Below are 11,981 nucleotides of genomic sequence, written 5' to 3' on the forward strand. Positions count from 1 at the left end.
ATTTTTGGGGGACATCCTAATTCCTACGTCTATCCCGGACGTACTCCTAACTTCACAAATGGGAGGAGTTCCTCCATGGAGCTTACGCCAAAGTTTACATCTTGTTTCATGTCATGAATAAAGTTTTCATTCGAGCATTCATCCTAGTCTCTCCTGATTGAAGTGAAGTATTACACAATTTCAATCAGGTAGACTACTTATCATTCATTCATTCATTCATGCTTTCTCTTTACCCAATCAGAGTTGGTGAACACGTTCCCTCTTTTCCAGAGAACCAATCAGAGTTAGCCGTCACTTCCCTCTCTTTTTCAAAGAACCAATCGTCTAAGTGACGGGAGTATATACATGTCACCTACTATGCTATTGCCCTTCTCTCAGATCTATGCCGCATGCTGCTGTCATTCCAGTCGCTGTGCTTACCTTCGTCCCTCCACCACCCCATCACCACCAATGTCCAGGCTCCAGAGAAACTCCGCAGGGGGACATCCTAATTCCTTCGTCTATCCTGGACGTACTCCTATCTTCACGAATGGGAGGAGTTCCTCCATGGAGCTTACACCAAAGTTTACATCTTGTTTCATGTCATGAATAAAGTTTTCATTCGAGCATTCATCCTAGTCTCTCCTGATTGAACTATCAGTAGTCAGATATTGAAACAGAGTAGTCTTTCAACAGTCATTCAACAGCTACTGAAAGTCAATTATATGTTGGCCTCGTGATATTGAGAAGGTGCAGTAGTGACCCTTTGGTGTGGTAACTCCTCAGTCTAGATAAGTCTCTTAGCTTGGTGAGTAACTCTATAGCAGAAGAGCAGAAGAAAATCGAAGTGTGCTTCAGAGAGTCAGGAGAGAGCAGAGGATGCTGGGTGGCTGTTCCCTCTCTGGAAAGATGGCTCTGCTTCAAGGTTGTTTGATATCTCAGACCTGTAAGAAACAGTAAGAAACTGTAAGAAACAAAAATAAGAAATAAATAAGAACAAAAGATCAAGGGTGTGCTATTTTTTTTACATTCTGCAGTCATAGATTGAGCCTATAATGTAAATATCACTTCTTTGAAATTAATATGCCATAGACATAAGGTGACTTACTTGTAGCTGGTGAGGCTCACTAGAGTGAGGAGGGGCAGCAATGGACTGCTGCGTCTTCATCCCACAGTGAAAGTATCACTGCCTGGGGAGCACATACGGTTTGCTGCCTTTTGGAGCAGTCAAACCAAGTGGTGCAGTTTTGTTGTTGTGAGGGGGATCCTTCATCCATCCCTCCCTCCCTCCCAGCCTCAGTGAGACTGGGGCAGCCCTGGCCCGGTTTGGCTAGCCTGACTGCAAGGAGGATCCCCCTAGTTTGGTTACATTGAGAGTATTGTGTTGGGCTTTGATAGGGGCAGGTTTGGTTATTAGCAATTAATAATTAATAATTGTGAAATTATTAATATTCATAAAATTATTGACGGGAGTCAATATAAACGGGGCACCACCCTGGAATCAGGGACCAATAACCGAACCTTCAATACAGTCTCAGAATGGCTGTTCACCCCCAAATGACAGTGGTTGAGTACCACTGTACATTTATGAGTGAACAGTGAAGGGTGAATTCGTACACAGGCCCTCACAACCAGCAGTTATTGCAACACATATGCACAAGGAATCACAGACAACTTATAGTAGTAAGTATAATGGAGTTTATTTAACTTTAGCAATATCAATCAATAATCAATAACACTGCAGTTAATCAACAACTTATTATACAACTATAACTATCAGTCTAACTAACAAGCATAAAGGCACAAACAGCATATGGCACGTATGGATGCGTGCGTGCGTGTGTGTGTGAGAGAGAGAGAGAGAGAGAGAGAGAGAGAGAGAGAGAGAGAGAGAGAGAGAGAGAGAGAGAGAGAGAGAGAGAGCAAGATGGCGGACGTGACCATGTGAGTGGGAGGTCTCGCGAGAGTTCAAGATGGCGGCTGTGACCGCGCAGTTTGAACAAAGGGGGTTTTGGAACCAAGATGGAGTTGGAGTTAGGCAGCTAAACCAACACCATCTAATTCTAAAGTAGCAATGAATGGGTAATGAGATGTGTGTGTGTGTGTGTGTGTGTGTGTGTGTGTGGGTTAGTAAGGGAGAGAGAGAGAGAGAGAGAAAGGGGGAAACACTCAGGGTAAACCTAGAGGTTCTACTCGCCGTCTAGAGACACAACAATAGCCTTTTACCACACAGGAACTCGGGGTACGACTTGGAAATAGTACGCCGGGTTACTGGTCTTTGAACTGGTAAAAGGCAGTATATTGGCTTTATACGGTGGCTACTAACATGGATGCAAGCTCAGCGGCATGCAATTGAACACAAATCAGCTTCACATTAACACAATCAAATTAAGCAGCAAGCATAATGATTGAGGTATTATTCATACAGCATAATATGGACGCGGCGGTCCGATGCGCTTCCCAATACGCACAAATACAGCTTCTGATCAGTAAGCTTATGTAACACACCTATTCTAGTCTCTGCCCAGAACCAAAACCTCTTACTTGGGATTCACTCTCGAGTGATTGGTGTGTGTTTGAGTCCGTCTTATCGATTCCAGGGGGTTTCCCAGGATATCTGCGGGACCGTTATCTCTCCGTGCACGGAACAACGGCCAGCTGGCTTTCCTCGTAGGCAGCGAAGATGTCAGCCAGGAGTCGACTTGGTGGAAGAAACGTATCCTTACGTTGTCTTCTTGGAGGGAAGGAGCGTCCTCAGCTGTATTCTCTTCCAGTCCACTTCTGCAGGTCTGCTACACACGGCAGTGCGTGTAAGGAGTTAGAATGCCGGATGCACAAACAGCTAATCTAATCCTTCTGGATCCAACAGTGTTATGGCTAACACTAAACAGTCTGGTCTCGTCCCGCGAGTTGAAGACTGCGCCTCGGCTAAACAAAAGAACAGTTCGAACGTTTCAGGTACCACCTTGTTCAGCAACGGGGTCGCAATAAGGGGCGATGAGGAAAGGTATTTCTGGAATTTATACTCTTGGTGACGTCATGGGGACATCCCGGGGTTCTCCCGAGTCTCGTCCAATGAGAGACCAGAGGTTGGGTTTCAGCCAGTTCGCACCTAGGTGTGAACTTCAGGGCCTGTTGGAATTTTGGCGCTGCTTTCCTTTGTTAAGGTCCTAGCCCAGCGGGTGGGCTAGAGTTCAGGTTTCTGATTCCCTTGTTAGGCCGGTGTTTTAGGCTTTCAATCTTACATGTAGGCCTTTCCTTTGTTTGACCACATGGCCTGGCCCAACAATTGTATTTGTAGCATGTTACATGTATACTTTTTCTATTATAATGTGCTCCAGTAAATCATCTTTTGCTTTTTTCTATTAAAAATATTCCTTATATTCTTTCTAGTCTTCCTGCGATTGATACTCCTGAACGTACTACTTTCACACCTTAGCAACAAATAAGTTCATGCTCTGAGGAATCACATACATTTTCTCCATCTTTTTACATCTTTATCAAGCTCTGCTTTTACTGTCAGTCTCCATACACACTTCTCAGCTTTGCAGAGTGCAAAGCTGAGAAGTGTGTATGGAGACTGAATGTACTGAATGTCTCAATGTACTGTTTCTTCTAACATTGTTTTCACTGTTTTTCCTTTTTCATTTTTTGAACTTTTACACACTTTTTGCTTCCAACTGTAAATACTCCCATTTACTACTTCCCTGCTTTATTACTCATTTTACACTTTAGAATCACTTCTTTCCTGCTTCTACTTTTCTTACCTTTTCTGTTTTTTCTACTCAAAATACACCTTCTACTCTCCCTACACATAAGCATTCCTACATATTTTCTTTCTTTTTTGTTTTTGTTTTTACTTATTACCATTATTACATTTTTGTACATTTATAAAATTCTCACTCCTCAAACTTTCAAACTATTTTTTCTTTTCAAGCCTTGTCTTTTTTGTGTTTTGTCTTTCATTGGGGGATCCTACATCCATCCCTCCCTCCCTCCCAGCCTCAGTGAGACTGGGGCAGCCCTGGCCCGGTTTGGCTAGCCTGACTGCAAGGAGGATCCCCCTACTTTGGTTGCATGCATTACGTGTATACTTTTTTCTATTATAATGTGCTCCAGTAAATCATCTTTTGCTTTTTCTATTAAAAATACTCCTTATACTCTTTCTACTTATTACCATTATTACATTTTTGTACATTTATAAAATTCTCACTCCTCAAACTTTCAAACTATTTTTTCTTTCCAACCCTTGTCTTTTTTGTGTTTTGTCGTTCATTGATTTAATAATTAGGGCCCAAGCACCGACCGGTGCGAAGCCCTATTGTAATGCAAGGAATTATTATTTTCCTTTTTCTGCCGAATGATTTGCATTTTTGAGGGGCTAAAGGTGCTCGACAAGTTGCGAAACTTTGCACATGCCTCAGAAGTGGTGAAAAATTATATATTTTATGGGTCTTGCGCATGGGTGTGGCAAAATGGCTCAATAGCTAACCCTAACCCTAGCCCCCTACAAAATTTCAAAAAAATACCCCTCGCGCTACGTTTCACCTACATGGACGAAATTTTGTAGGCACATGTATCATGTCCAGACTTAAAAAAAACCTCAATAGGTGCCATGACCTAAACCCAACAGGAAGTCAGCCATTTTGCATTTATTGTGGCATTTTTGGCCATTTACAGGGGTCATACTTTAACGAACTCCTCCTAGGAGGTTAATCGGATCCACCTCAAACTTGCTCAGCGGATATAAAAGACCTTGACGATGACAAGTTGGTAAAAGCTTGAGTTTTCGTACAACGGCGTGGGCATGGCGAGGCGTCGAATTTCCATGCTTCGCCACAAAGCAGGAAGTGGTTTATAACTCCACTGTACATGGTCAAATCTGCCCCAAACTTCACATGTTTGCTAAGTGTCTCGGCCTGAACCCATCTAAAGGCCAATATTCAGTTATGGTCATAGCACCACCTACTGGCAACACAGGAAGTGGTTTGTAACTCGGCTGTACGTGATCAAATCTGCCCCAAACTTCACATGTTTGATAAGACTCCCGGCCTGAACACATCTACATGCCAATATTCAGTTATAGTCATGGGTGAGGCGTCGAATTACCATGTTTCGCCACGAAACAGGAAGTGCTTTGTAACTCGACTGTACATGGTCAAATCTGCCCCAAACTTCATACGTTTGCTAAGTGCCCCGGCCTGAACACATCTATATGCCAATATTCAGTTATAGTCATGGGCGAGGCGTCGAATTTCCATGTTTCGCCACGAAACAGGAAGTGGTATGTAACTCCGCTGTACATGGTCAAATCTGCCCCAAACTTCACATGTTTGCTAAGTGTCCTGGCCTGAAGACATCTACAGGCCAATATTCACTTATGGTCATAGCGCCACCTACTGGCAACACAGGAAGTGGTTTGTAACTCAGCTGTACGTGGTCAAATCTGCCCCAAACTTCACACGTTTGATGAGAGTCCCGGCCTGAACACATCTACAGGCCAATTTTCAATCATAGTCATAGCACCACCTACTGCCAACACAGGAAGTGCTTTGTAACTCCACTGTACGTGGTCAAATCTGCCCCAAACCTCACACGTTTGATGACAGTCCCGGCCTGAAGACATCTACAGGCCAAATTGGAATTATAGTCATAGCGTCACCTACTGGCAACACAGGAAATGACACATTCTATACTGAAAAGGCTGTGGCACACCCCGACGTGCGCGAAGTGCGAGGGCCCGATCATCGCTGCTTGCAGCTTTAATTTTTCTTGTTTCTGCTTTTGTCATTACTTTTTTACTTGGTTATATGGAGGACCGTAACTGCCAAAATCAAAAATAAATAAAGAAATAAATAAATGACTCAATAAATAAATAAATATGCCATTAAATGCACCAAAAATAATATTAAAAATAAATGTAGGCATTAATTAATTGATAAAATGTATTAATTCCCCTATTTATTTATATTTCTGTTTTAATTTGCTTCTGTATTTATTTACCTTTGTATTAATTCCCCTATTTATTTATATTTCTGTTTTAATTTGCTTCTGTATTTATTTACCTTTGTATTAATTCCCCTATTTATTTACTTTCCCATTTAATTTTCCATTTTATTTATTAATTCTTTTCATTTTATTTATTTCTGTATTTATGTCTGTATTATTTTCCCTTTGCATTTTCCCCCTATTTATTTCCCCAAACTTATTTATTTCTGTGTTTTCTTTTTACATTTACATTTCTTTATGCGTTTCTGCTTCATTATGCAAATGAGGGGGCTGTGTGTCATGGGGTCAACTTTTCACCTATTGGTTGATCGACATCAGAGTGCCTAGATCGACTATACATGCCTTGCTCCCACACCGGTGGCCAGGCTCACTCACTACAGAAATGGCTACCTCCAGTCAGGAGATCGCTAGAGAACTGAGATGCTTAGCTAATCTAGCTGAAAATAATACTGTCAGTCAGGACTATTTACTTTGTCGTGTGGATGCTCTGATTGACAGTGTGTTTCAATTAGCGGCATACACGGACACAGAGGTTGACCCTTTTGTTTTCAATAATTTGGAGGAAGTGGCTCATCCTGAACATGTCCATATAAATTACCACACAAATAATGCTGGGACAGTTGGGCGCCCTCCTCATATGCTGCCTGCGGAAGCCCTGGAAAGTTTTTTGCTTGCGGGTTTGTCTATCAGTGACATTGCAAGGCTTTTTGGGGTTGGTGAAAGAACAATTCAATGTCGGATGGCAGAGTATGGCATAAGGTGAGTGTGCATGTGAGGTCTCGGGGTGGGTTGCTGTTGCGGTAAGTTACAGGATTTTATGTATTTGTCTGTAAGAATTTAAAATTATAGCAAGTGGTATTACACTGAAATCTGTGTGCCGTCAAAACGTGTCCGCTAACGTAGCATGAGAATGAGAAATGGATACGGTAGTTTATGGTATTTCAGTCCGATTAGCATCGGGTAACGTTAGCGATTTAGCTCCAGTCCCAATGAGAAAGTGTTTGATGCGGGCCTGTGAATATGAGGAAGCCTGTTGGCCACAACAACAACAGTTAGCAATTGTCTAGTTAACCAGGTCCCGAAAGGACAAACCTACTATGATCGAGGTAGAAATAAAGATAGAAGTAATATCCATCAATTTGTCTGTTGCCAAATAGGCATTATATTGGTGAATGTTTCTCATTCAGTAATCTTATATGCAGGATCAAACGAACTGATCTGGGGGCCACACTTGAGGGGCCGCCAGTTGCCCATCCATGATGTAGTCTATAAATTACTCTATGAAAATTATGAATTAATCTATGAATGTAAAAAATTCTAACTCTGTATGTTTAATGAACACATGACATTGATTATTTATATAATGATGAAACATTTTTGTTCACAGAGGAATCCATCAAAGCTGAAGGCCTACACTGACCTCGTGGCAGCATGGAAGCGGACCCTGGAACCAGAAAAAACCCCAAGCAAGCAAAAATATGTGACCTGATGGCAGTGGGTGGAACCAGACATGTGCCGCAAGCAAAGGTTGACAAGGTCATGATTAACTTCATTTGCGAGGGTCTTCATCCATTTGCTGTGGTTGAACAACCTGCTTTTAAAGAACTTGTATCAACGCTGAATCCTCAATGCAAGGTCATTTCCAGACCCACTCTCCGGACCAGAATACAGGCAGCTTCCACTCAAATGAAGAGGACTGTGATGTCGCACCTCAGTGGAGTCAGCTATGTCGCCACTACCACTGATTGTTGGACAGCGCACCAGAGAAGTTACATCGGGGTCACCTGTCATTGGATAGATGAGGAAACCTTCGAGAGAAGATCCGCTGCACTTGCGTGCCAGAGGTTGAGAGGGTCCCACACCTTCGATGTGCTAGCAGGTGCCCTTGATGACGTTCACTGTCAGTACAGGATAAGGGGAAAAGTGGTAAGAACCACAACAGACAGCGGCTCAAACTTCATCAAAGCGTTCAGTGTGTTTGGTGAGCAGAGCCCGTCCGAGGAAGCCGAGTCAGACCAAGACTCTACTGAAGAAGAGCCCCAAGCCAACCATCAGGACACATTCAACATCCTGGAAGAAGACAACGGTCTTGAGCACCAACTTCCTCCACATCAAAGGTGTGCGTGCCACCTATTAAACTTAATCGCCGCAACAGATGCTGCCAAGGCAGAAGGGCAGAATGATACATACAAACGGCTATCACGTGCAGCCTTACATGGCTGTGGAGAGGATCATACAAATCATACAAGAGGAGGGAGAGGGTGCCATCAGAAATGTATGTGAAGAATTCAAGGTGAAAATGAGTATTCATTAAATAGGATATTCATATATTATGTAATCACTATTCACAGTTTGGAATTATGACTGTTCCATCTCAGGGTTCCTACACATTTTCCATTACATTTTCAATTACACCTCTTCCCATATATAAAACATATAGGGTGAATAGTACATAAATACACACACCTTGAGCATACAGCCTGAATCGAACATGAGTGGACTTGTTATTCCATATCATAAAAATGACCACAAAGTATCAATATTATCAGTAGTGAGATAGGTAAATAAAGCATCTGATTGCTGGCAATCCTTAGCACAGAGTTGTTTTGCTTTGGGGTGGTAACTTGAATTTCCTGTCTTTTGTGAATTTTGGTTGTGGCAAACTTCCCATTTAAAACATAGTTTTTATCTGTTGACATTTGCTTTATGTCATACAGGCTGAGTTCGGCTGAAATCGCCTTCTTGACCAAGTACTGCACTGTGATGAAGCCTGTGGTGAAGGCATTAAACATCCTTCAGTCTGAGACAAACACACACATGGGATGGCTGCTGCCGGTGATATTCCAGCTGCAAGCAAAACTCAGACGACTGGAAGCATCCTCCAAGGTGTGTCTACCACTGATCAGAGCCATTCAAGATGGTGTCCAAAAGCGCTTTGGTGGGATGATGGAAGACCCTGAACTGATAGCTGCAGCAATCCTTCTGCCAAAGTTCAAGACCACTTGGACTGAGAAAGCTAATGTCACAGAAGCAGGTATGATTTCATTACTTAATATTATTGCTTAATAATATTGTTGTTCATATTTTTATTATTATTTGTTATTAATCCCAATGCTGTCCACTGTGTTCCTACTCAGTACAATATCATACATGCAACAATATAATGAGCCTGTCTACATAAGTATGGAAAGCGTTTTGGTTATTGTAATGTCAACATTATGATGAATTATGTTGCCACATAAATTAAAGCCTAAATGTCAAATATACTCTATGTGTTGTGTGTGTATTTGTCACTTTACAGGTTTGGCCTATGTGAAACATCACCTTGACCAAATGACAGAGGATGAGCTGGAGCAAGTCGGCCAACACTCATCAGATGAAGAGGATTTCTTCTCGTCACTGAAGTCCAGAAAGTCACAAGGTACAGGGGAGCTGGATGGGTACCTTGCCTGTGTCTCAGATAAGATGGATCTACTGAACTCATTTCCTTACATCAAAAAGCTGTCTCTCAAACTCAACACTGGCCTGCCTGCCTCTGCTGCCTGTGAGCGCCTCTTCAGCTGTGCTGGACTGCTGTTCACTGCAAAGCGAGCTAGGATGAACTCTACTAATTTTGAAAACCAGCTCCTGCTCAAACTAAACAGCAAGTTCAGAGAGTAATGGTCTAAAGATTAAATAAAAAGAGGAACTGTAATCTGGACATAGATTAGGGCAGGGTGATATACCGATATATACCATTTATCTTCTGTCTGTATTACCGTATTGTGGGATTTTTTGATGTTATGAATCGTGATACACATTTTGTTGTCTAAATTAATGCTAAAACGTAGATATTATGTCAGATTTCTCACAACAATGATTTCAGAAATATTTGAGAAGGTTAATTGGAAATTACAGATTAATTCCGATACTGTATCACACTACCCATCACCAAGCAGTCCACTATGATGAACATTGATTAGATTATCTTAAAGGGTCAGTTCAGAATTTTGGACCCCTGGCCCTATTTCCTACTTATCAATGATGTTGTCGATCGGTAGAGTCCTTTCTCAGCACAATCCATGCTGTTCATACTGGATACCTGCAGCTCTGGCTAGTTAGCTTCAAACCAATGCAAATATAGCAGGTGGTTACTAGCTACTGGCAGGCACTTTGCACTGGGCACTTGTCACCGACCTGGCCTCGAACCGCCAACCCTCCGCTCACCAGCAGCACTTGACCACGCAAGTTAATACCATGGACTTATCCAGTCCACCACCTGAAAAGGATCCAATTCAGGTAGCGAAGTGGAGGTATTTAACTTAGGAGTGAGTTTACCCAAGGGGCTACTACAACGTGGTTTCAACTGCATTACACAAAGTCAACGGGGCCACTCTCCAATCTGTACAAGCCCTGAAACAAACGCTGAAACATACTTTGGGTGCACTGTGGAGTAGGTTTCAGTGTTTATTTCAGGGCTTGTACAGACTGGAGAGTGGCCCCATTGACTTTGCGTTGGTTTGTGGGTAACTGGCCTGAGCTGCGGGTTTCTAGTATGAAGAACAGCATGGATTGTCCAGAGAAAGGACTCTACTAATCAACAACATCATTGGTAAGTAGGAAATAGGGCTAGGGGTCCAAAATTCTGAACTTGCCCTTTAACATGTGATTTTCCATAGCTAAGCAGATATCTATATACTGTATATCAATATCAAAAAAGTCCTTCTGAATATTGTGATACCCCCCCTTTCCCATCGCCTAGCTCTAACATACATATAGTGCAGTACTGTATACATAAATGGAGTAGTTTTGCAACAGCCGCACACCGAGAGCACAGTGATATCAGGCCTTCAGCTTTGATGGATGTTTCCTCTGTGAACAAAATTTGTTTTCATCATTGTATAAATAATCAATGTCATGTGTTCATTAAACATACAGAGTTAGAATTTTTTACATTCATAGATGCATACGAAGTTTTTGACATCCAGAATGTTTTGTCTTTTAGATTTGTTTAGATAACACACACACATTTCTTGCTTACAGAGATACCTGAAGATAGGAATGGTTGTGTTACTGGAAAATGTTTTATGGGATGGTCTGTACTGACACAAGCACTATTACCTCTCATAATTGAATTGACATGTTTGACTCTGTTTATGCACTTTATTTTGCAAAGGTGTTCTTTAATAAAAAAAGAACTAGTAACTTTTACTCTGAGTACATTTTAAATGAACTACTTTTTACTTTTACTCAAGTAGATTTTTACACCAGTAATTTTACTTCTACTTAAGTATAATTTCATCAAAGTAACAGTACTTCTACTTGAGTAGATTTTGTTTGTACTCTTTCCACCCCTGAGTGCATTATGTAATAACCAACCAAAATGGATGTCTTCATCTGTACACGTTATATTTTTAACAATTAAGCTAAATTAAACTACCCAAATATTAAATTAGACCGGCGTTATAGTTGACTCTGATCTTAGTCTAAATAGCCACATAAAAGCAGTAACAAGATCAGCTTTTTATCATCTTACAAATACAGCCAAACTCAGGGACTTCATGTCAAAAGCCAACCTGGAAAAACTCATTCACGCTTCTATTTCTAGCAGACTACTGCAATGGTCTTTTGACAGAGCTCCCCAAAAAGACCATCAAAAAGCTTCAGCTTATTCAAAATGCAGCTGCTAGAGTTCTTACAGGCACCAAAAGGTCAGACCACATCACCCCGATCCTTAAGTCACTACACTGGCTTCCTGTCAGCCACAGAATTGAATATAAGGCAATGCTGCTTGTTTATAAATCAATACATGGAGTGGGACCAAATACATTACAGACATGTTTAAGGAGTACACTCCTGCCAGGCCTCTCAGGTCAAGTGGGAGTGGCCTGCAATATGTAATAATTTATTACAAAATGCGGGGAAATTTATTACATTTTGCCGAGTTACTACATAATGCGGTGTTATTACATAATGCGTTGTTACAGGGTGTCTTATACACTTTGTACTTCTCT

Source organism: Centroberyx gerrardi, chromosome 22 (assembly GCF_048128805.1).
Source record: "Centroberyx gerrardi isolate f3 chromosome 22, fCenGer3.hap1.cur.20231027, whole genome shotgun sequence".
In the NCBI taxonomy this organism is placed as follows: domain Eukaryota; kingdom Metazoa; phylum Chordata; class Actinopteri; order Beryciformes; family Berycidae; genus Centroberyx; species Centroberyx gerrardi.